General features: G+C 42.9%; 1 long non-coding RNA gene across 1 annotated transcript; it reads right to left on the reverse strand.

The window, feature by feature from the left end:
- Positions 1-8,493: 8,493 nt before the first annotated feature.
- LOC121011697 (uncharacterized) lies at positions 8,494-23,310 on the reverse strand. Its single transcript, XR_005781705.1, has 2 exons — positions 23,025-23,310; positions 8,494-9,499 (listed from the first exon to the last, which is right to left on the reverse strand). It is a non-coding gene; the product is annotated as an uncharacterized LOC121011697 (long non-coding RNA).
- Between the last annotated feature and the right edge of the window lie 1,753 nt (positions 23,311-25,063).

Genomic DNA, 25,063 nt, shown 5'->3' on the forward strand with positions numbered 1-25,063 from the left:
TCACTGTGGACCTAGTGTGGGGAATAGCTCCCTTTTCTTCACTTTTCAGGCTGACACACCCTCAAGACAGCCAGTATTTATCAAGCAATAACTATGCACCAGGAGCTGTTTATTTTTTGAGCACTTTCTGTGTGTTGGATGCTATTCAGTGATTTACAAGCATTGATACAATCCTTTGAAGAAACTGAGGCCCAGAGAGGTCAATTAACAGCCCAACTTCACATGATAAGGAAAGAGAAGCAGATCAGATATATTTTGTAGGAAATGAATTACTTAAACCTTCTATCCCTGGCTTCCTGTAACACCAGGCTCTCTATGGGGGATCTGTCCATTGTTTTAGAATCTATCCCTCTCAGGGCACGGTCGGCAGAGATTACTGCTATGTGCAGAAGCCCTATTGCTCTAGGCTTCTAATCCTTGTGGCTAGAGCCTCTGCCCCTATGTACTCTTAAAATAGGTACCTCCCATCTATTTTGGTCCTATTTATTGCCTTCACTGTATCTTTATATGATTCTTTTATTCATTTGCTAACTTGCTAAATGTCTGTCTTCCTGACAGAACGTAAGGTCCATTAGGGCGGGGATCAGCATTGCTGGTGCCTAGCACCCTGCCTGGCCCATAGAGGCATTCCAGAAAGACCTTCGAGTAACTGGATTCTGCTACAGAGAAAGCAGATTTCTTTGGAGCCTTCTCAAAAACAAGATTTTTTTTTAAAGCACAGGGGGGTGCAAAATGACTCTAGAAACACATATATTAAATAATTGAGTAAAAATGAGACATTTGGAGCATCATTGCTGGTCCCTAGCACAGTTGTGGAGGACATTGAAGACATAACTCTCTGCACTAAAGTCCTATTATGGCATTTTTAAAAATAATTATCATCACAACTGGAGCAAAGAATGCTTATATAGCTCTAGCAATGTAGTTGCAGGTTTGTTTTACTTAGAATGCTGACTTATCACCCAGGCCACTACAGCACTGTCTCTCCTCACAGTGACCCACTCCTGCCACTTGTGGCCAAGTCATCAAGGCAAAGTGGCCAGTCTGAGGTCACTTTGGAGGAGAGTGTAATTCATATAATCTCTGTGCCACTGAAGTGGTGAAGCAAAGAGGGTGGAGCTGGCGGTTGGAAGGTCTGTGTTCTCACCTGTGAGCTCCCACAGGCAGCTCGCAATTTCTGTGGACATTGGGTGTCATCATCTGGAAAAGGGGGTAAATCATTCCTGTCCTGTCTGCCTCACAGACCATTGTGGGGTTCAATTAAGTTAATGCACAGAGAAGTGCTTCTGACCCAGCACATACACATATGAAGAATAATTACCTGGGAGCCACACGGCAGAGTGGAAAGAACGGGATTGTTGGTAGCTGGCAGACCCGGGCTCAAATCCTAATTCTACTATTTATTAACTCTGACTTTAGTTATTTAAAAATCTCTGTGCTTCAGTTTGTCATCTGTAAAATGGGGAGACTAATACTAACTTTGCATGTTTATGAGGATTAAAGGGGATGATATTTGAGAAGCTCCACGTACATCGTAGGTGCGGTAATATTTTCCCATTCCTTTTACTTTGTCAATCAGATCTTGCCACTGTATCAGTTTTCTAGTGCTGTCATAATGAATTGCCACAAATTTAGTGACTTTAAACAATACATATTTATTATCTTATAGATCCGTAGGTCAGAAGTCTAGGGGGCTCTGTTGGGTTCTCGCCTGTTTTGTGAGGCTGAAATCCAGGGGTTGGCAGCCTCTGGGGGATAATCTGCTTCTAGGCTCATTCATTATGTTGGCAGACTAGAGTTCCATGTGGTTGTAGGACTGAGGTCCCACTTCCTTGCTGGCTGCAGGCTGGGGAATTATTCTCAGCTGCTAGAGGCCACCCAACTCACTTGGTCTGTGGCCTCCCTCCTCCACCTTCAAAGCCAGCAACACCTGGGGGAGTCCTTTCTCACACTGCATTGCTCTGTCCTCCTTTTCTGCTTTGCTGGTCCCTTTTTAAGGGCCCATGTGATTTGATTATATTGAGCCCACCTGGATAATCTGGGCTAATCCATATCCCTGTCTGAAAAGTCAGTAACCTTAATTTCATCGGCAAACCCCTTTTGCATGTGACCATACTGTGCCAATGTAATATATTCACAAATTCCAGCAGTAAGAACGTGGACATGTTTTTGGGTGCCATTACTCTTCCTACCACAGTCATATGTTGATAGCCTATTGTTCCATATATATTAATAATGTCTCCTCAACAAGATCTAATAATCTAAATACTTAACGCCTGGCATAGAGTAAGCTCTTGATCAATATTAGTTTCTGGTTTTGCTTTCAATAAACAGATGATAATAAGTCTCTTATTTTCTTCACAGGTCCTAGCAAGGTCAACTGGTTGAGGGATACCTCCCTTACTACCCCTCTTTAGATTTCTCCAGAAAGCCTTTCTGATCCCAGCCCTTACCCACCAGCTGGACTCAGTGCCAAGCCTCTGTGTTCCTGTGTCACAATACTTACCTGGCTTAATCTTTCATATCTCTTTCCTTGAACCTCTTCCACCAGATCCCGAGCTCTTTGAGGACCGAAAGAAACACTTTTTTTTCTGGTATCATTTAGTAGAGCGGCTGGTACATAGTAGGTAGTCAATAAATGTTTATTAAATAAATGAATGATGAGAAAATCTGTTACTAAAAAGAACTGATCAGGTGATTACTGTTGGAATGCATCCCTTAAACAACATAGATATTGAAACATTCATTTAAGAAGGGGACGACGCATGCCAATAGCCGCTGTACTTTCTAAGCGCGTTGTCTTTACATACAGGTCTCTTGAAAAATTAATATTGGTTGTGTTTTCGAGCCAGTTAGGCCCAGATCTTGTGGAGGAAGGCAATTCTAAAATTGCTGCAGGCTCCTGGTGACTATTGCCTTTGGAGCTTATTGAATGATTCTGTCACTTTTTTTTTCTCTGAATGCATCTGCGAACAAACACACACAGTATTGAAATGAAGCCACATCAGTTTGGCTTACTTCTCATTTGCTTCCTTACTGGGTCTTCTTGTATCTAACAGCAAAATTGGACCCTGGCGCTATTTCTTTCGGAAATTCACAAGTAGCTCCTCCTTCTGCTTCTCGGTTGGTGTTGTTTTCCTTCACATGTCGACTGCTCATTTTCTATCTATTCTGTGATGTGTCCTAACGATACTGCAAGGAGTTAGTGGTCAATAATGATCAAGTAAGAGTGACGTGCATAGGGCGGGGTGTTTGCCATTGCTGTGTATGTGTGTGTGTGTGTGTGTGTGTGTGTGTGTGTGTGTGTGTATTCTGTGTTTTAAAATTTTGTCTACTTTGCTTTGTCAACCTGCTCACGTTGACTCCAGATCAGCCTGGGCCAGGATCCCTTCACAGCTGTTTTGAGCTTGGCCAGTCCTTTTGCAATAATTGCTCCCACTCAGGGACTTTGGTCTTTTGATAGTTATTTTTAGGTTCAATATAGTCTCCATTATTTTAAAGGAACAGTTTTATTATCTGAAACAAACAGCCACAAATGAAAAATTGGAGCCAAATCACAGGCCTCAGGACCCAGATGAGGAATAAAGAAAAATTGTTTATAACCATAAATGCTTTCTTTGCAGTTTTCCTTCTGTCTATCGGGCTGGGGCACATTTCCTACTATCACAGACCAGTGATTAGGCATTAGATTATGTCTAGATGTTATAAATGTGCTGCCCTCTATTGGAAGTCTGGGAATCTTAATTTCCTTTGGATTCAGTGCTCCCTTTTGGAGTGACAGTCAGCTCAGGTGTGAGGCTCGCGTGGGCCATTGAACAGTTTTAGTGAAGCCCGTTCGCAATGGCTACTTTTGATTGACCACCCTTGCACAATTACTTGCAATTCTGCAAATGCTTATTGAACACCCACTGTGTGCCAGACATCATGGGCAGTCCCTGATAGACTCACCGATGCCTAAAACATGCTTTCTGATTTCCAAGAAGCATAAGACAGACTTATACACAAAGAGGAAGAATGGGAAGCTGACTCGTGAAATTCTACAACCCCAAGGGCTTTTAAGTGCTATGTTAGCAGAGGCATGGCTAAAGAGTTAGGACTCAGTACTGGACCAGTTGTTGTCTCCACATCTGGCATATGGTAGCTATTTCCTATGTGCAGCACGTATGATTTTCAGAAGGTGATATAATTAGAACATGGCGGGGGGGGGGGCGGTGGTGGGCATCAGGCAGGGCTTCACAGGCAGGGATGCAGCCAGAACCTCAATGGTGTCTTCCTCTCCTACTTATACTCTGAGCATTACTAGAAACATGGTGTGTGACTTCAGCTGCAGGAGAGAGGGTGGCAGCGTGATCAGGAGAAGTAACATACTGACTGAGTATCCAGTAAGACTTCGTCCATTAGCAGGCACAACAGACTCATGTGCCACCCATACCAGTGCAACATGAGCCTGTCCTATATATGTGTATGTGGTGACCCAGCTCGCCGAGTATGAAGAGGGGGCACTAGGGACCCATGTGCACCAGCCACCTCAGTCCCTCGCCTGTCCTACAGTTCTTGCTCCCCTTGAGGAATTCACTCCTCTGTAGAGTGTCTGAACAAAGAAAAGTTTTAGCTGCCCTTGAGGCAAACTCTTGAGCAGGGCCTACAAGGCCTTTCTTTAGCCTAGGCCTTGACTACCATCCCTGTCTCCTCTCCCAGAACCTTCTTCACTTCCCTCTGACTGATGTAAGCTGCTATTAGTTTCTTCTCACACCTCCATGCCTTTGCACTGCCTTTCTCTCTGCTTGGAATGACCCTCACAGAAAGTTCCTACTTTTAACATGTAGCCCAAAGGCCACCTCCTTTGGAAAGCATTCCTTGGCCTTTGTAGGCAGTGAAGCATTCCTCTGAATCTCCATAACATCTGGTCATATATCTGTTTTCATACTTACTCTAATTCTACAAGTAGTTTATTCTATGCCTCTCTCCCCAGAGGTCAAATACCAGGCTATATTAGTCATTTTAGCTCTTAGGGGCCGAACACATGCCTGGCACCTGGCATTTAGTGAATGATATTTTACTAAATGAAGTGGATTCAGTGAAAGACTCTACTTTAAGGAAGGAATAATGAAATGTTTTTCATCTTTTATATATAAATACCTACCATGGTAGGATAGGTCCATTCTCCATAATCTGCATCAGTGGACCTCAAGAACTGCCAAAGGAAGAACCCTTGTCAAGAGTGGGGGAGAGAAAAAGCCAAGCAGACAAAGCCATGGCCTCTTGAGCAGACCAGGAGACAGACAGGGTGCAGATGCTTGTTCATAAGGAATGCCCCATGAAAAAGAGATCTGTGTTAGAATTACAATTAGAATAGGTAGAATAATTTGGGGAAATGCTGTTTACTCTTTTCTATTAATTCATTATTACTTATTCATCCCTTCATTTAATGAATATATTTTAAATATCTACTATGTTCCAGGCATTGTTGTAGGCACTGGAGACACAACAGTGACCAGCAAATTTCAAAGTCCCTGTCTTCATGGAGCTTACATTCTACCTGGTGTGACAGACAGGCAATCAATAAAATGAGAAATTGAAGCATATAGTATTTTAGAGAAGAGTATTAACTCTTACAGAGGAAAAAATAAAGTGGGAAAGAATATTGGAGGTATGGGGGAGGGGAGTGTTGGGATTTTGAAAGGGAGGTCAAGGAAGTTCTTGCCAGATGTTATGTTTGAGGAGGGACCTGGAAAAAGAGAGGGAGTGAGGTGGGAGGTGGGTGTATCTCTGGCTAAAGATCAATCAGAGGAGAGGGAGCTGTGAATGCCCAGGGTTTACAGAGCCTAGGGGCCAGTGTGGCCATGGCCTAGGGAGGGAGGGGAGAAGATGTGAGATGTGGGGAGAAAGTCATGCAGGAGCAGTATTTAGGGTTTGGGGTCATAGGACTCTGGCTTCCATTCTGAGTAAAAGGGGAAGCAGCTGCAGGGTTTCAGGAAAGGGGTGTGGTGACCTCTTGAAGTCCATGAGACACTCCACCTAGGTGTTGGGTTGGGATTAGATGCATCGGGGAAGGGCAGAAGCAAGCACGCTGGTTAGGAGGCTCTTCAGAGAATTCAGGTGAAGGATGATGGTGGCCTGAACCCAGGTGCAGAGTGGGCTATGAGAAGTGATTGAATTCTGGAAATAGTTTGAATGTAGAGCTGATGGGATTTGCCAATGAACAAAATATGGGTGTGGGAGAAATAGAGGAATCAAGAATGGCACTAAGCTTTTTGACCTGATTAACTTATGGAATGAAGTTGCTGTTAAGTGGGGTGGCAAGACTGAGGGAGGAGATTGAAATAAGGTCAAGTTTCAGATGTTGCTCAGATACCTTGCGAGAGTTGGGAATAGGCAGTCTGGCGTTCAGAGCAGAGGTGTGAGCCAGCGATTCAAATTGAGTAGTTGTCAGCATATATGCAGTACTTAAGGCTAGGAGACTGGGTGAGGTCACCCAGGATATGAGTGTAGGTGAGCAAGAGAAGAGAGCCAGGACTAAGTCCTGGGAGTCATGGAGAGTCACCCTTAAATTCTCAACTCTGACAATCCCTGAAGAAACAAAACAAGTTGAACCTGCCTTTTCCCATTATATTTGACCATAGAACCCACATTCATCTTCATAATCATGGAAATGATATTCCATTGATCTCATTTTGAAGAAGGCCACTTTAGGCTTGGGAGGTAGCCTGGGGGCATAAGGCGAAGAACTTTCCTTGTTCTGCTAAAGGGTTTGGACTTTATCTTCCAGGTGGCAGGGGGCCACTGAGGGATGTTAAGAGAAGAACTATCAGGATTACAAATGTTGATGGCAGTGTGGAAGGTGGCTGACGGAGGGGAGTCTGAAGGAAGAACACAAGAAAATAGGTGATTGCAATAGCCCAGGTGAAAGATGAAGAAGCCCTGAGTGTAGTAATTGTCAATGGAGAGAAAAATTAGATAAACACATATTTAGGAAGTTTAGAATCTATAACATTTGAAGACCAATTAGTTATATAGTGGGTGATGAAAAGATTCTATGATAATTCTAAGGTTGGATGGGATTTTCTATCATTACCTGAGTCCTTTAGAGAGGTCTATCAATGCAAGCTACAAGCTAACATTCCATGTAATTAACTTTAAAAAAATTTTAATGTTTATTAATTTTTGAGAGAGAGCGAGACAGAGACAGAGTACAAGCGGGGCAGGGACAGAGAGAGAGAGAGGGAGACACAGAATTAGAGGCAGGCTCCAGGCTCCAAGCTGTCAACATAGAGCCCGATGCAGGGCTCGAACTCACGAACCATGAGATCATGACCTGAGCTGAAGTTGGACGCTTAACCAACTGAGCCACCCAGGTGCCCCTACCTATGTAATTAGCTTTCTTTTTTAACATGGTAAAAACATATATCTCAGAAAACAAATGCGAATTAATGTCCAAATGATGTTGCCTTCCATTTTTGTTATTCATAAAGTCATATTAGTTTTTTTTGTTAGCACAAAAACATTTTAAAATGGTACTTAATGGAGTATGATAAACTGTATGTGCAGGGGATTTTAATGGTATTTTCTTTAACATTGGTAGTTGTGTTTTGGTATTGGTGTGTTCTCATCTTTTATATTTGCAGAGTACAGATTTAAAAAGAAAACAGGTTATATTGACTAGAAAAATGTTCCCAGTGACTGGGTTAACAACTTGTGTGTGTGTGTGTGTGTGTGTGTGTGTACACGTATATATATATATTTATATATGCCCTGTTCTCCAACATTGAAGAAAAGGTGGGAGACATTTCCAACATGGCTTATTTTGATTTTTCTGTGTTTAGAATGCTGGCTGGAAACTGCTGACATTCCCCTGGCTACTCCATGAGCCCTGGAAAGAAAGGATGTTTCTGTCGTGTAGCTCTGGTATGTTTGCAGCTTGTTTACCTTTTTAAATAGCCTCTTGCCTGCAATAGTGACGTCTCTCAAATAACCTAAGTTCTGTATGCTGAATTGATAGGCAGAACCAAGTTGTTCAGGGTTTTATGAATGATGCATAATGTCACATCTTGATGGCTAATGAAGCAGAGAGGAAAGACTTCCAGTCCGACATCTAATTAATTCTTAAGAAAAAAAATGATCTTTTTTGGGGGGTAGTAAATATTGGTTCTGTTCACAAATGTTTCTGATTCTCTTCCCTCTAGGCACATTGTAGGATTGAGCTTTTCAGTCTGTGTTAGAAAAGACTCATCATATGACTGACTTCAGCCAATGAAGCATAAGTGGAAGTGACATGCATCACCTCTGGATGAAAGTCAGCAAGAGTCAGTTTATAATTTCCCACATTTCCTTGCCCTTGTCATGGTGACCATGACGCTTCCAATGATGGAGGCTCTATTTGTTTTTGTTCCTGAGTGAGACAACGTGGGGACGAGTCTCTAGTGGACTTGCAAGGCTTTATTGTTTCAAGCGACTGAGCGTTGGGGTTTGTTACAAAGCCCATACTGACTAATGTGCTTTTAATTCTTTATTTACACATTTAAAACGCTGCTTACATTTTCTGATCAGCATGTGTGCATTATGGGGAACTTTGAAAATACAGAAAAGTATCAAAAAGAAATAAACATGCACTGAAATTACCTATACAGAAATAATTTCTGTTAATATCTTGATGTATTTTCTTTCTCTCTTTTTCTCATAAAACTAAGATCACACTATATATACACTAGTGGTGTTTTTGGTTTGTATTATATCAATAGTCTTTAAAATATATCATCTGTGGCACAATATTAGTGAAGGAATGTTGTAATCTATTTTTATATTTGTGTATTTCCTATTTATATTATATATTCAATAACAAAATAACATTTTACTTTTTTTTCTTTTTCTTGTTGTAAACAACATCCCAATGATACATTAGTACGTATCTTCGTATCTTCGCTCAGATTGCTGCTTGTGTCCTTAGGGTAGAAGCTAGAAGGAGAATTACTGGGCCAAGAAGTATAAATATTTTTAAGACTTTTGCTACCTATTGCAAAACTGCCCAGGAGAAAGGTTGTACCAATTAGCACTGCAGCAAGGAGACATGGGCCATCTCTCCACCTCCGTTGACGGCTAGAATTCCTTTTAATCTCTGTTAATTTGGTAGGTGAAAACGCTATCTTGTTGTTTTATATTTGCATTTCTTTGATTACAAGTGATGTCGAACATTTATTTCATATGTTTATGAGTCATTTGCATTTTTTCTTCTGGGAATTGTCTAAATGGATTCTCAAGTCCCCCAAACACCAAACTGTTAAACAGAGAGCAACGCGGGAAGCCAGCAGCGCTGTTCTGTTGCCACGGAGCCTCAGCACGTGTTTTTGAAGTGTGAGTGTTGAACAGGCTTCTCTTATTCCCTCTCATCTTCCTGGTTTTGATTATTTTCTCTCCAGTCATGTCCCTCCACAGCCCATGTCTCCCTCAAGCCTTGGTCTCGCTCCAAACATTTTATTGCACCAGGCGGCAGTCGTGACCGAACCTGAAATTTTGGAGAGAGAGGGACAAATGACATCAAAGTTGGTTTTCAGGGGAACAGCATTGTTGTGGAAAAACCCACGAAGTGTCTTCCCTATGAAAATCCCTCCATACCCAACTGATACGCTCCCATGACCACGACCAAAAGGTGGTGGGCACATCCTCTCTTCTACTGGGTCAGTGGTTAAGGGCCTGCTCCTCTGGCTTTAGGCTTGAATCTACAATCCCTGGCGATAAAGCTTAAATTACTCTTCCCGGAAGCGTTGTTGTTTATCTCATAGACATTGCATTACCCCAGATTGTCTATTTGGTGCTTTTAAGAAAGGAGAAGAAAGAGTCTAAATTTCCCCAAAGTGAGTGTTAATTTTTAGCCAGTGTAAGATAAAAGACAGATTGAAATGGAGCCAGAGGGACCTGCCCTTCACCCTCCATCTTCATTGGAGCTGGAAGCTCACATTGGTATGTCAGACAGCAGCTGGCAGGCTCTTTTATCATCATTAATTGTCCGCTGAGTTGTCACAAGGAGAGAGTAGAATTCAGGTTTAATTACATCTGTATCATCTCTGATAAAGTTCAGGAGATTCTGGTGGTACAAAACAGGCGTGGGCCAGTGATGTGCCAAGGATAGTCTGTGAGACAGAAGCCATGTGTATCCTTGAGGGGGAAAAGGTGAATTAACTGAATTCTGAGGGAAGGAAGGCTTATCAAGGCTGGAAAACTCTCATGAGACATGGTGATGGGGGGGAGGGCCAGCTGCTAGTGGCATTGAGCTGGCTGAGGGTAATTTGGTTTATTTGGGGCAGGGGTAGTGAGGCTTCACAGGGGATAAGCAAAGATCCGTTCAAGGAAATTTGCTGGTTTTTTATGGACAATAACCAACGGCCAGGCAGGGAGCAAGGAAATGCATTTAGTTTTAGGTAAAACAATAGCACCCCCCACTCCCATTTCCTTTATGAAATCAGTCTCTGGATGGTCTCAGATTTAATTCTGGAAACGCTGGTGCAGAGCAAGGCTTCAGTGACAAGGAAGCTGGCTTTGGCTGTAACAGGAACTAAAGTGCAGCTTACTGGGAACAGCAAGGGGCAGGTGGCAGGGAACTGAGTGCGTCAGTAGCTCATTGTTCCCCCAAATACGTCAGTAAGTGCTAAAAGCCTGTACCACGGTTAGGACAATGTCCCTTCTGCCCGGCTTAGCCCACGAGGTCTCATTCAGATCTGATATGAAGCTCTGGGGACCTCCCTATCTGCTTCTGGTCCTCTCCTCATTGACTGCCATTTGAACTTTGTAGCTCAGAACAAAGCTTTGGCCCCTCATTTCCCTCCTTCGCCGCATAGATCTTGTGCTTAAGAATTTTAGCCCTTGGGGCGCCTGGGTGGCGCAGTCGGTTAAGCGTCCCACTTCAGCCAGGTCACGATCTCGCGGTCCGGGAGTTCGAGCCCCGCGTCGGGCTCTGGGCTGATGGCTCGGAGCCTGGAGCCTGTTTCCAATTCTGTGTCTCCCTCTCTCTCTGCCCCTTCCCTGTTCATGCTCTGTCTCTCTCTGTCCCAAAAATGAATAAACGTTGAAAAAAAAATTTAAAAAGAATATTAGCCCTTGGTTTCATCTTCTCTCACTTCCTGAAAGAAAATCTGAGGCCATTTCATGAGCTCTCAGTGGTAGAATTAAGTGTTTTCAAAGAATTGTATACATTGGCCATCTGGTCCTCTGCTTTTCAAAAGGATAATTTCAGTGCTACTCCCATATCTTAGGAAGAGCAATTTATTTCAGTCCTTAGGCCCTCTTTCAGTATTTAGGGAAAAAAAGTAGATCACGTAAATGCAACCTGAAAAATCTAAATATAATAATTGTGTGTGTTTGTGTACTATACATAATAAAAGGGTTTTGCACATATTCTAAGCTCTACTAAAAGAAAAGTCTTCCTAATCTAAAGTTTGTGGTGTTTTATGTTAGGTTTCTCACTCAAACCACGTAACTAGTCTTTGCTCTGATTTTTATAGTCGGGAACAGAGCTTACAGGGTTAAGTTTGGAAAAGCAAGTAAGTCAAATTCAGAGTTCTTAGAATTTAAAATATATGTTGACTAAGATACATAAGAGGATTAATATTGAATATAAGAATTTACGGGGCGCCTGGGTGGCGCAGTCGGTTAAGCGTCCGACTTCAGCCAGGTCACAATCTCGCGGTCCGTGAGTTCGAGCCCCGCGTCGGGCTCTGGGCTGATGGCTCAGAGCCTGGAGCCTGCTTCCGATTCTGTGTCTCCCTCTCTCTCTGCCCCTCCCCCGTTCATGCTCTGTCTCTCTCTGTCCCAAAAATAAATAAACGTTGAAAAAAAAAAAAGAATTTATGACAGTTATCATATATTTGATATATATGAATATGTATTCCATATATGTGTGTGTGTGTGTGTGTGTGTATATGTATATATATATATATGTATGTATATTTACATGTGATTGCAAGTTTCTTGAAGTCAGAGCTCTGTATTTGTACCTCTATCCAGGAGCACTAGGCACAGGCTGATGCTTGATGAATACATACTGAATGTGTAAAGTATGTGTTGAATGTGTTCAACAGATTTTGCAGTTATATACCCTGAGGGCTAATCATGTTAACTGGGGTATGAGCAGAATTGATGCTGAGTGCCAAAATACCAAGTTTTGGCTGAGCTCATCCCAGGTCATGGAACCCACCTGAGCTGCCCCTGGAGTATGGAGAATAGAGGCACGTGCCCGGGCTCCAGGGCTGCGACTTTGCCCTGCAGGGGCTGGTAGCTGGGTTTAACTCAGGTGGATTTCCGACTAAGGAGAAGGACATATGCATACACGTAACCAGGGAGGGAGGTCAGGTAGTCACCTGCATTTTTCTTCTACTGACTTCCGAAGTCCACTCTGTGGGACTGATTTCTTGTCTTCACCCAGTGAAATATAGACGTGCCCTATGACCTTTCTGTCTAAGCCAGAGTAACTCAAATGGTTCCCTCATCGCTTCAAGGTGCCAGCATCATCTCCGGATGGAAATTAGTATTTCTGATCCTATGTTATAGTTAAAACTCAAATTTTGTTTTAAAATAAAAAGTTTTCTTGCGTCGCCTGGATGGCTCAGTTGGTTGAGTGTCCGACTTCGGCTCAGGTCATCATCTCACAGTTTGTGGGTTCGAGCCCCACATTGGACTCTCTGCTGACCAGCTGAGCCTGGAGGCTGCTTCTAATTCTGTGTCTCCCTCTCTCTCCTGGCCCCTCCCCAACTCACACTCTGTCTCTCTCTCTCAAAAATAAATGAACTTAAGAAATAAAATAAAGTAAATAAAATGAAATGACATGACATGACACGACACGAAATGAAATAAAATAAAAAATTCTCCCTTTTGGGGCACCTGGGTGGCTCAGTCAGTTGGGCGTCTCACTTCAGCTCAGGCCATGACCTTGCATGTCATGGGTTCAAGCCCCACGTCGGGCTCTGTGCTGACAGCTCAGAGCCTGGAGCCTGCTTCGGATTCTGTGTCTCCCTCTCCCTCTGCCCCTTCCCTGCTCGCACTATCTCTCTCTTTCTCAAAAATAAACATTAGAAAAAAAATTCTCCCTTTCTTTCACTTCAGGCTTATTCCAGGCAGGAGGCCGTGGTCAGGGAAAAGGAGTGTTCTCAGACTTCTCTCTCTCCCCTCTCCTCCCTGGCACTTCTAATCCTTTTTCCACATTCCTCCAACTCTTGGGTTTTGATGAAGAAGATCATGCATCCCAATTTACTCAGGCTGGTCCCAGTAGCTTGTTGTCTGAGCCTCGTTATTAACAGTTCCCTTTGTATCATGGCTTCCAAGAGAATTAGAACCAATAGGATACATATTTATCCATATATCTACGTTATACATACATACACACACATATACACACATATAGCTTACTTGTCTCTAATGGTGCAATCTTACACCTTGATGTGGGTGAAGGGATTAAGGGTTGAATAGATTTGTTTCCCTCCTTTGAAAGTTGACACCATTGCAAAGTGATATCTGTGTTTCAAGACTTTAGCCTAAAGCCCCATTTTCTCATTCTGTACAGACACACACAAATGGACAGACGGATGTACATTTACCTATAAATATCATCAGTCGGCGGAATCCCCGGTAACAAAGAAAAAGTAGGTAAGGGGATTGTGCCTCACACTGCCCTTCTTTCTTTTCTCTTTAAGATTGCCCTGGATGTGTGTTGTGATTTCATTTTACCAACAGGTGTGTGTGCGTGTGTGCGTGTGTGTTTGGAGGTGGTGGGGAGAGGGGGGGCAGGGTATGACTCCCCACAGGGTGGTTAGTCTGCACCTTCATATTCCCATGAGTTCAACCCTGGGTCCCACATCAGACAGGCTGTCTGGATGCTCTTTAAACTAAGCAGCAGGATAGATGCTACTTCTGGCATCACCCTTTGCTACAAAGGCATTGAAAACAAGGCCTGAGGCAATTAGGACATCAAATAGTCCTGTTGCTCTTATAATACCTAAATATTAAATATTTAAAAAGGTAAGCAGGCTTGAAATTTGTAATGGAAGGAAAATTTCCCTTTAAGTCATTAAGGGGTATGAGTAGCCCCAAGCCTTTGAAAAATAGTTGGAAAAGTTTGAAGAATTCATAACTCAAAAGAACCTCGGTTACGTTCATAAATATGTAGAGCTTAGAGTAATAAAATAAGGGCCAATTCAGAGGTACATTTAGGAAGGTGACCAGAGCATAATTAAAGTAACTGGCTTCACAGCCAATTTGGAGTTCTGTCTCCAGGAAAGTGGTTACTATGAGACAGTCACAGACAACCCTGAGAAAACGAGCACACAAACCCTCATCAAAGAAGAAAATAAGCTGAGGTGGTTAAGAGAGCAGATTCTATAGTGCGAGGGAACAGATCCAAATCTGCCTAAATAATTTATGATCTAGGTGGCCTTAGGAAACAAGTAGAACTTTTCTCCGCCTCCATTTTCTCACCTGTCAATTGGGACCTACCTCCTAGGGTGCTCGTGACAATGCTAGCAGTGTCTTTGATGCAAAGTAAATGCTTAGTAAGTATTACTAAATCTAGTGATAATTTTTTTTTCTCCTAGAGGCACCAAGAGTCTGATACAAATATGAGTATTTCAAATAAAGAGCATCTGTAAGAAAAAGCCAGTGGATCCAAGCTAATAACAGACAGCAGTTCAAATTTTTTATTGATTGGATTTGATTATATAGTCACAAAAATAAATAACTGACTCAGTTTCAGATACAAACAAGACAGAAGCGTGACAAAGAAAGTGTTTAGTTCTACAAAATAGAGGGAGTGACTTTCAGTTTGCTCTGTTTTGTGTGTGTGTGTGTGTGTGTGTGTGTGTGTGTGTGTGTGTAGTTTACTAAATCTCCTTTTTCTCCAGGAGAGAAAAAAATTCCACAAAGATTGCTTCATCTTTTGATTATATTGTTTTGTATTGGTTTATAGATATGCCTATTATAGACTCAATTCTTGAGTCATGAAGATGTGACCCATATTAGTTAGCACAAACTGTGTGTTGTAACCAACACCCCCCACACCTCATTATAATATATGCGGATATGTATATAATATATATAATATAATATATAATATGCGGATTATGTTAGTGGAGGCTTACTTCTCCCTTGTGCCACGGCTTCCTGGAGATCAGATACATCTTCTGAGGGTTCTGCTCCAGTGTTGATATGGGGGTCTAGACCCATTTTGTCTTGTGGTTCCCATGTTTCCTATGGCTTTTCTGATGTTCTCCACTGGGGCTTCAGCTTTCCTCACTGATGAGCAAAGCTATAGAATGTGGATGATTGTGGGATATTTTACCTGGCTTGGAAGTGGCAATCATCATTTATTTTCATATTCCTTTGGACAGAACCTGGTCACATCGTCCCACCCTAACTGCAAGGGAATCTAGGAAATGTAGATTTCCTGTATTCCCATGAGGGGAAAAAGGGACTGGCGAGCATTTAGTTAGCTTCTGCTGCATGACTTTCGTTGATGTGAAATTAAAGAAGGGTGTTGTATGTAAGCAATGAATCACAGGAATCTACTCCCCAAAACCAAGAGCACACTGTGTATACTGTATGGTAGCCAACTTGACAATAAATTATATTGAAAAAATAAAAATAATAAAAAATAAAAAAAATAAGAAAGAGTTTTTGTATTGGGTAAGGCTTTATAGGGTGGGTTACAACAAGGGAAGTTTGGAGACCTTGCCACTGGATCAAGGCAAAAGCCCTTTGTACTTTAAAATGTGAATGTGCACATTAACATGCACAGCAGAGTGAGGACCTCTTTGAGTAGGATGCCCCCTGATCCACTGGGTAGGCAAAACTCGTTTTCTGCTTCCTAGGGTCAAGATGCTGAGGAAGTGGTGGTAACCTTATGCTTTCTAGATGTTCTCATAACATCAAGACCCTTCCTGATAAACTCCAGGGAACATTGAAACCCCTTTTCTCTGGCTAATCTAATTCAACTTGATGTTAATTGTTATTGCTTATCTCTTCTCTAGAATTTCCCCTTAATGTGAGTCTGTCTGGATCATCCAAATGGTTCTTGCCTTGCCCTCGTTCAATGATTCATCCATCAAACAGCTATTGGGCATCTACTGTGCAAAGACAGTAAGAATAGTTTTTGGTTATATCTTCAGATAGTAAGATAGCTTTACAAAGGGGTAGAAACTTTCAGTTCAAGAAATAATCTATTCAATAATAGTGATTTGTAAAGGTACAACACAGTGTCCTATAGGAATGATTATGCTATATGGCTGCTAGCGTCTCATTTGAGTTATTAGCTCCATGAGAGGGTGGGCAAATATGGCAGAGTGTTGATTAACTTTGAGAAGAAAAACTTGAGACTGCCCTCACAGAGGTTTCAAATGCCAATTGGGCTATATAACGTATGGCTGGGTACTATTTTGGTCAAGGCTGGATTGTCTTGGCCTTTCATATTTCTATTCCTTTGTTTCTCAACCTCAGTCAACGAGAAGCTGGACTGGATAATCACTATAGTTCTTTGAGTTGGTCATTTGTTTTTTCTGCCATCTAGCACACTTAAGGAGCAGCTTTCCTTACTTCTTCCCTGCCCTGGTGTGAGCCCAAGAAAAAGGAAAAGCAATTTAATTTTAATGTTATCTGAAGTCAGACATAATTAGGAAGACAAATCTACTGGAAAAAAAAATCTGCATTCCAAAGCCAAATACTGTGGTGTTGGCAGTCAGATCAAGCACCAACCTCATGCATTAACTGTGCTCTATGAGGCTTTCACTGAAGGTAATAGTTATGTTTCAAGAGGGCATGATGTGACCCATGGTATTTCCAAATTCTCAAGAGTAACAAGCCATGAAAAAATAGGATTTATTTGTATGCATGAGTTCTAAAAATCATCCTTTGATTTTTCATGGTACGAAGAGTATCAGGCTGAGGCAATGTTATCAGCGGGCCATCTAGGTTGTTCAAAATACCGATTTGTGAGCCCCATCCCACACTTTATTAAGTCCAAATTTCTGAGATAGAACCTTATAATCTGAATTTCTAACCAACTCCCCAGTTTGAGAGTTCATTAAAAGTTTGGTGACCATTAAGCAAGTAGTCAAATCACAGAACTGTCCTCATCTACAGAAGGAGAATATTAACACTCTGCTGTCACACAGCGCTGTTGTACAGGTTAAAAGGAAATCATGCACCTGCAGCCCTCTGCCAAATGCAAATACCCCTGCAAATATAGGCTTATGTTTTTATCCTCAGGGGTAAAAGTTGAGACAACTGACCATCGTTTGCTTTTGTATTTTCCACTTCCTTCCCCTTGGGAGTTTAGGCACAGAGAGTATCAGAATGTGATGAATTTATTCTGGACCCCTTGCTTTAGTTGAGTTTATGTCAACTGCAGTAGCTCCAAAGTGCATGTGAAGTTAAGTATAAGCAAAATTCCATTTGTGCACTTTACGATTTTAAAGGGGACAAGCACAACGTTCTGTTGATCAGGGACACAAACAAAGCTATTAGCTCTAGGTCTAGGGAAAGGGAAAAAAATCACTTTTCATATTGTGCAACCAACCCTAAATCAGGTCAATCTCTCCTTCATTGCTGGCTAATATCCAAGTCACAGTGAAAAGCTGATGTTTTTGTTTAGAATGGATTTTTGCAGTGTTTATAAACCAAGACTCCTTGAAATTTTCATTAGGAGGATCATACAGTTCACCTCTTGTCCTGCCCTTTATCCTTTCTCCTGGAATAGTTGAGTGATTTTGAAAATTCTCACTAGTTTAATTGATTAGTAAGGAGAGTTATTTTTGAAAGTCACCTTCTGCAGAGCAGAACTGAGATTGACATACAGTCAAGATTCTACGACCTTGGTTTATGCAGCATAGGGAGTGATGAGAATGTGACCTTCATTACAGCTTTGAATATGTGAGGAAGGGAAGGGAAGGGAACTGTCACATATGAATTCATTGCCAGCCCTTTGCTCGGCACATAAGTCCTGTTATGTCATTGAATACTAATGAGTTATAATCCTATGGCATAGGTATATCCACAAGTGAGGAAACTGAGGCGCAAAGTGGTTAACTTGCTGGTTGATGGTGGAGCTAGGATGATTTCTGTGTGACAAACCACCCTAAAACTTGATGGCTTACAAAGATAGCCATCTAGTAATGCTCACAAGTCTATGGCCAGTATTAGTTGTCAGGGCAGCTGGATAGTCCTGCTGATCTGAGTCAGGTTCAGCTAAATGTGGTTGAGTGTGCTTGTGCATTTGCAGCCAGTTGGCCAGTTGGCTGATGTGTGTGTGTGTGTGTGTGTGTGTGTGTGTGTGTGTATCTGTGTCTGGTTCAGGATGGCCTCTTGTGTGTCTGGCAGTTGGTTAACTGTTGGTTAGAGTACGAAGGTATGGAAGACTGTATGTTCCAAAGATGGCCACTGCAATATATCCTGTGTTATATGTCCTTTTTATAGTGGGATATCATGGTTTTCTCCTTTATCCCTTTCCCTTGAATCTGGGAAGAGCTTTGTGACAACTTTGACCAATAGAATAGGTCAAAAGTAATGCTGGGCCAATTTCTAGGTTTAGCTTTGAGAAACTGACAGCTTCCATTTTATTCCTTTCATGACTTTACTCTTAGAGCCCACCTACAATGCTGTGAGGAAGTCCAGCAGCCACAAGGACTGTCCAGCCCACAGTCCCAGCCGAGATCCCAGCCGGCAGCCAGTATCAACCGGAAGACAGGTGAGTGAGTAACACCTAGATGACACCAGCTCCCAGATGAGTCACCCCCAGCCTTTGAGCTGCTCCAACAAATGCCATGTGAAGCAGAGATGAACGGTCTCTGCCAGGACCTGCCCAAAGTGCTCATTTGTAAGGAAAATGAATGATAATTGTTTGAAGCCACTGAGTTTGAGGTGGCTTGTTATGCAGCAATGGATAACTGGAATGGAGTTACAGTGTCACTCAGCAGGCTGGACCGGGCTTGTTTGCATGCAGGAACTAGCAGGGGTCCTGCAGATGCACAAAAGGTCTCTTGAGGCCTAGGCTCCAAACTAGCTCACTGTCACTTTCACTGTGTTCTGTTGTGTAGAGCACATGACAAGGCCAGACCAATTCAAGGGAAGGGGAAAAAGACTGCCTTTGGATGGAAGGAGCTAAAAGTCACATTGAAAAGTGCTTGGAATAAAGGGAGAAATGAGGCCCTGTGGCCATGTTTGCAAGCTACTGCATTATGCAACCTCCTAACATGGGCAATTCAGGTCAGTAAGAAAGGTGAAGTGACACTTTAAAAACCCAAGAAATCTTAATGATTGTGTTTCATATAACAATATATATATAGACAATAGGGCCTGATTTCTGGCAAATTTGGCCACATAGACTATCACTCACGTAAAAAAAAAGTCAAGAAAATAGCTATCACAAAGGCCATCCATATACTTTACTGATAGCAGAGGCATGCTCTCTCCCCCGCAAAGCCCCACTGAAGTAGCAAGGAACAGAGCTTGGAAGGAATGGGAACAATTTTATTCCTTTATGCTGCAGAATACATAGGGCCTGTGTCAAAACCTTATTTATATTCATTAATTGATTGATTTGAGAAACACACATTCAATGGGGCTGTCAAGAGGTTGAAGTGATGGTTTTAGGACTATTGTCAAGTCCCTTTCTGGGTCTAGGACCATGAACACCAACCTCCGAAGATGGATTATTTTGGAGAAGACAAGCCAGGTTCACGGGGGCAACCAACGTATTTGGGCCAGCTTTGGAGTAAGTTTCATGACTTTTTGGAGAGGGCTGACTTATGGAAAGGCTCCAGTCAGTCACCAACTTGCTGGGCTGGGGAATGCAGACATGCCTCTGGAGTTGGGTAGAGTCAGAACAAGGCCTCTTTTGATTTCTTCAGACTAACCAAACCAGATCCACTTCAGTTCAGTGCTACCCAAATCAACAAAGAGTTATCAAGCACCTCCTATGCTCGGTCACTTTTGTGGGTGCTCAACCCACAGAACTGAAATAGGATCTGGGCCCTGCTTCAGAGGTGTTCATGGTCTTGAAATCTTACCATTCAGTTCTCCCCATTCTTACCATTCTTACCATTCAGTTTCTCCATACTTGATCCTGTCAACAGGGATGTGAACAGGAAGCACTGGAGAGGGACTCTGAATTCACTCTGCGAGAATGGGATGGTTTTCTGGAAGCCAGGATGAGAAGAACTTACCTAGGGGAAGGGGGGAAAGGTGCCTATAGGCTGGGGGAAGAACATATGGAAAGACTCGGAAGCAAGACCGAAAAGTCTGGATGTGTGTGGGAGAAAGGCAAGAAGTACATTCACAGAAGAAGGTGGGAGCCTGAGAGAAGGGATGAGATCAGATGTGGTTGTAGGAATCAAGAATGAGGAGAATGGATTCAAGGGAGAAAACAGGGAGCTTTGAGAGGGGATTGTGGTAATTCAGGCCAACAGAGGGCCCCACGTGTAGTCAAGAGACTGGACATTTTAAAGACATTTGCTGTCACTGGATTTGGATTAACTGGATCGGGGAATCCAGGGTGATGCCCAGATTTGGAACAATGGGTGGCTGGTCCTGCCATTGTCTGACACAGCGAACAGAAAAGGATGGGCAGGCTAGGGTTGGGAAAATGCTGAGTTTGGCCTAGGATATGCCATGTTGGAGGATCCTTAGACATTTAGCCTGAAAAAGTGTACCCTGAAGTCATTTTCTGGGTTGTTCCAATTCCTATATTCTCTCTCTCTCTCCTTGTCTGCTTTTATCCCTGCCTCCCTATCCCTGACAAAATGCAAATCTCCAAAACAAAATAGTAACAAATGCATTCGAAACAGTCTCTATGTTCACATGGAGTATTGTACATGTCTCTAGCACCTCCTACGTGGCATTATATCCTCCCTGGAAAGACCTGCATGTGTACAGCGCATATCCACAAATGACTATTTATAAAATGTTGCCAAACACAGGATGAGCACACTTGCATACACATCCTGCAGATTAGAGGCATGGGTTTGTCTGTATCTGCCTCCAAACCTGAAAGCTATTACATAGTTCTCCAGTTGTAGTGCAGGGAAATTTCCTTCTATGGCCTTATACATTTTATAATTTATAAATTACAACTCTGATTTGTATCTCACAGCAGTCCACGAATATCCACGGGAAAGATACGAATTCCATTTTATTGATGAAGAAATTGAGGCTGAGAAAGCGTGTGACTTAACCACTACGGTAGATCCGGAACATGCAGCCAAGCCTGTTTTCCCAAGTCCAATGTTCCCTCTGTCCCAGTACCTTATCCTTCTTTGGGCAAGAACAGCCAAGAAACGGTGAGTTCCACAGGGACGAAATTGGGTCTTCTAAATAAGCATGTCGTGATTTGACCTAGGTGATGTCAGCCTCTCCTACCAAACTGAGCCTTTCCCATTGTATCCTTGGTTGTTTCACTGGGCAGAGGCTGCATCTGGGTGTTGCATTTGTCTGTTAGGCCCTTTACTAAGGCTGTCTGGATAGAATGGAATCACTACAATTCTTTTGGGAGCACTAACTATAATATAATATAATATAATATAATATAATATAATATAATATAATATAATTATATCATATAAATTATATTAGCTATATATACATATATATGTATATATGTGTGCGTGTATATATCTACACACGCACACATATATATGATAGCTTTCTGCTTTTATGTGTAGGTACTATTTTTCCTTGCCACATATTTCTTTCCAGCTCAATAGCTAGTGAAACTCAAGTACCACCACTAACCCAAGGGCCAGACTCCATGTCTGAAACTGACAAAGCAGATGGGCAGCTTGGTAGCCCTTCACTTACAGCCTGAGTTAACAGGGCCAGGGGTCAGCAGGGGAAAAGGATGGGCTAAAAATATCTCACTTTCCTTGGTTACTTGCTTGATGAGCCTTGGTGTGCCACCTGCCTTGCGCTTACAAAGAGTTTTCAGGAGAGGGTATGTTTATTATTTATTTATTTCAATGTTTGTTTATTTTTGAGAGAGAGAGTGAGTGGGGGAGGGGCAGAGAGAGAGGGAGACAGAGAATCCCAAGCAGGCTCTGTGCTGTCAGAGCAAAGCCTGACGTGGGGCAGGAACCCACGAATCATGAGATCGTGACCTGAACCGAAGTCAGACGCCCAACTGACGGAACCACCCAGGCACCGCGAAAGGGTATATTTTAAAAGGATATGTTACAGGGGCACCTGGGTGGCTCAGTCAGTTAAGCATCTGACTTTTAGTTTCGTCTCAGGTCATGATCTCAATTTTGTGAGTTTGAGCCCCATGGCAGGCTCTGCCCCTCCCCCTACTCATGCTCTGTCTCTCTCAAAATAAATAAACTTAAAAAAATAAAATAAAAGGATATGTTACAAACATTTGCTGGCCAATTCCATGTCCTCAGTGATATAATGGGAATGGTATTATACAGTAGACAGTCTATTATGGTAGCAAGGAAGGGGAGAAGCTAATGAAATATAATTCTAGAGGACTTTAGTGATTGTAAGATAAAGGATGTTCAATGTGAGTGTTGAGTGTATACAAAATATTTATAGTACACACACACACACACACACACACACACACACACACACACATATAGAAAACTGGCTCCCAAGAGGCATTCTTTGAATAACTGATGGTCATATTAAAGTCATTTGAAAAATACAACACCAAGTTCCATGGGCATATTCTCATGAGAATAAGTACCATTCTTGTTATTTATTCTGGGGCAAGATCCTCTCCATTTTAAGAAATTGCCAAGTGATAGTGGCTTCCTGGGCTATATTTCCCTGCCTAGTGGTTCCCTCAGAACCCTGGAGGTTGACTGTCAGTAGACAGGTAGGGGACCACTGAGCCAGTAGTCAAAGAACCAGTATCTCGGTATTCTTTAGGCCATAGGCCTACTTTATGATCTCATCTCAATTTCTCAGTAGTTCACCCTTTCAAGCAGGGATGTCATTGGGATACCTGAGAACATCCTGGGGGAGGGACATATGTGGGAGCCATGGCAGTTTCAAAGCCTTACCAAATGGTGTCCAAGAAGAGCCTCAAGGATGGATGAAGCACAAAGCAGCCAGCTGGATTCCTGGTTACCTCTCCCTGAAGCCCTCTGGGTTTTCATGGACTGGGCAGCAGCAGGAGACAGGCCTGTGGTTCTTCATAGCCCACGATCCATGGTCAGGAGCTCCTGCTCTAGTCTTTTGATGTTCCAAACCATATACTCTTTTTAGCTTGGTCTGCAACAGTTGAAAAGCCATTCCTTTGTTGAGAGGCGGTGTGGCTTTGTGAAAAGAGCCCAAACTAGCATCAGAAGTCTCTAGGTTCAGCTTCCTTTGCTGACTGAGTGACACTGAACAAACCAGTTTAACTATCGAGAAGTAATTTCCTATCTAAGATAAGGAATGAAATAATTATATATGGAGAATGCCTACCTGAGTGATTGGCTATAATCAGAACTCAAAAACAGCAATCATTATACTTAATATTACTATGGTGGTCAGCGCGGCTGCATGAAGGTGAGGATGAGGGAAAACCCCACCCCTTGGTCCCCAGGCTCCAGAGCAGAGCTTGTTTTCTGACTGTCCCTGGGCTGTCCCCCACCCTGCCCCAGTCCTTATCACACCCTCACTGCTGGACTTCCCTTGACAGTTCCTTGAGGAACTGTCCATTCTTGTCCCCTTGACAATCACTCAGCTCTCTGAATGCACTACAGTCTGCCTTGCCAGCCGGCTCCAGACACTCCCAAATGTGGATGCTTTTTCTCATTCCCTCCCACTCCTTCCCCAGGCTCAGTGTGAAGCAATAGAGTGTGGGATATTTGGTGTCCAGACAGAAACCTTTTGGCCAGGCTGCAGATGGTTTTAGTAACAATAATGACAAAAACGTCATAATAGATACCAATTACAGAAGATCTGCTCTGTTCTGGTGCTTTCCCTCATCAATTCATTAGGTTCTTATTCTAATCCTTTTGGACTCCAAGACCACGTCTGTTCCACTAAACCTTGACCAAATGTGGGGGCCCGATAACCGCCCCCCTTCCTTATGCACCATTCATTCTTAAGGATTCCCAGTTCCTGGAGTTTCAGATCGTTTATTCATTTGGAATCAGCTAAGGAGCCACAAGAAATTAGTCTCATTAACTGATAGTCACACCAGGTTTCCTTTCTACATCAATCAACACCTCACATCCCAGTCCCATGGGGACTATTTCTGGAGTCTAGTCTGTCCCAGACCCCACTAAACCCTCTGGTGTCAGCGTTTGGTACAGAGCACGGGCCCATCTGTACAGCTGCTGGGTAGCTTCCTGTGGGGTGTGTTATCCAGGCAGAGGGCTTTTTCATGACAATGTGAGCTCCAAGGAGTCTGGGGAGACCCAGGGCTGCTCCAAGATTAGCATCTTTTCAAAGACAGAGTCTGTGTTCTCAGCACAGACTGTGACAAATGCCATAGCCTAGCAAGGGTTAGCTTGAGGTATCAGCTGGCAGAAGACCCATGTCTCCATTAGTTCCCCTCTTTGAAGAAGGTGTGGGGGAGGAGAAGATGGGGAAGGGGAGTTTGAATGTGGTGGCCACCAGACATTGGACATTCTCACAAAGGCACACCAGACCGTTCTTGTCATTGGAGAGTCATAGTGTCATGCCACAGTCTCTACACACACACACACACACACACACACACACACACACACGTTCTGCTGGTTGAGCCATCCTCCAGAAAGCAAAGCGTATGGCTTGCTTTTCCCAAATTGCCTGATGTCTCTTCTCATCTCCTTTAGATGTACAGATGCTGCAGACCTCCTTCTCCAGATTTCTCCTAGTGCTTATTTCTGTCCTGGTCCTGTGCCACGCCTGACTTTCCCCCCACCCCCACCTTTGCTTTGAAGAGTGGGGACCCTGCTTTGTAGGATAACAAATAGAAGTGTCAAACACATCAGCACTGCCGCCTGCAAAGATAAATGGGGCGACACATGGAGCAACCTCTGTGGATCCCGGGGCCCCAGCAGGAGCTGACATTGTGACAGATGGGGGGACAAGTGGCACTGACACAATCGGGTCATGTGAATGT

This window comes from Herpailurus yagouaroundi, unplaced genomic scaffold (genome assembly GCF_014898765.1).
Source record: "Herpailurus yagouaroundi ecotype Mexico unplaced genomic scaffold, PumYag 195, whole genome shotgun sequence".
NCBI classification, from domain to species: domain Eukaryota; kingdom Metazoa; phylum Chordata; class Mammalia; order Carnivora; family Felidae; genus Herpailurus; species Herpailurus yagouaroundi.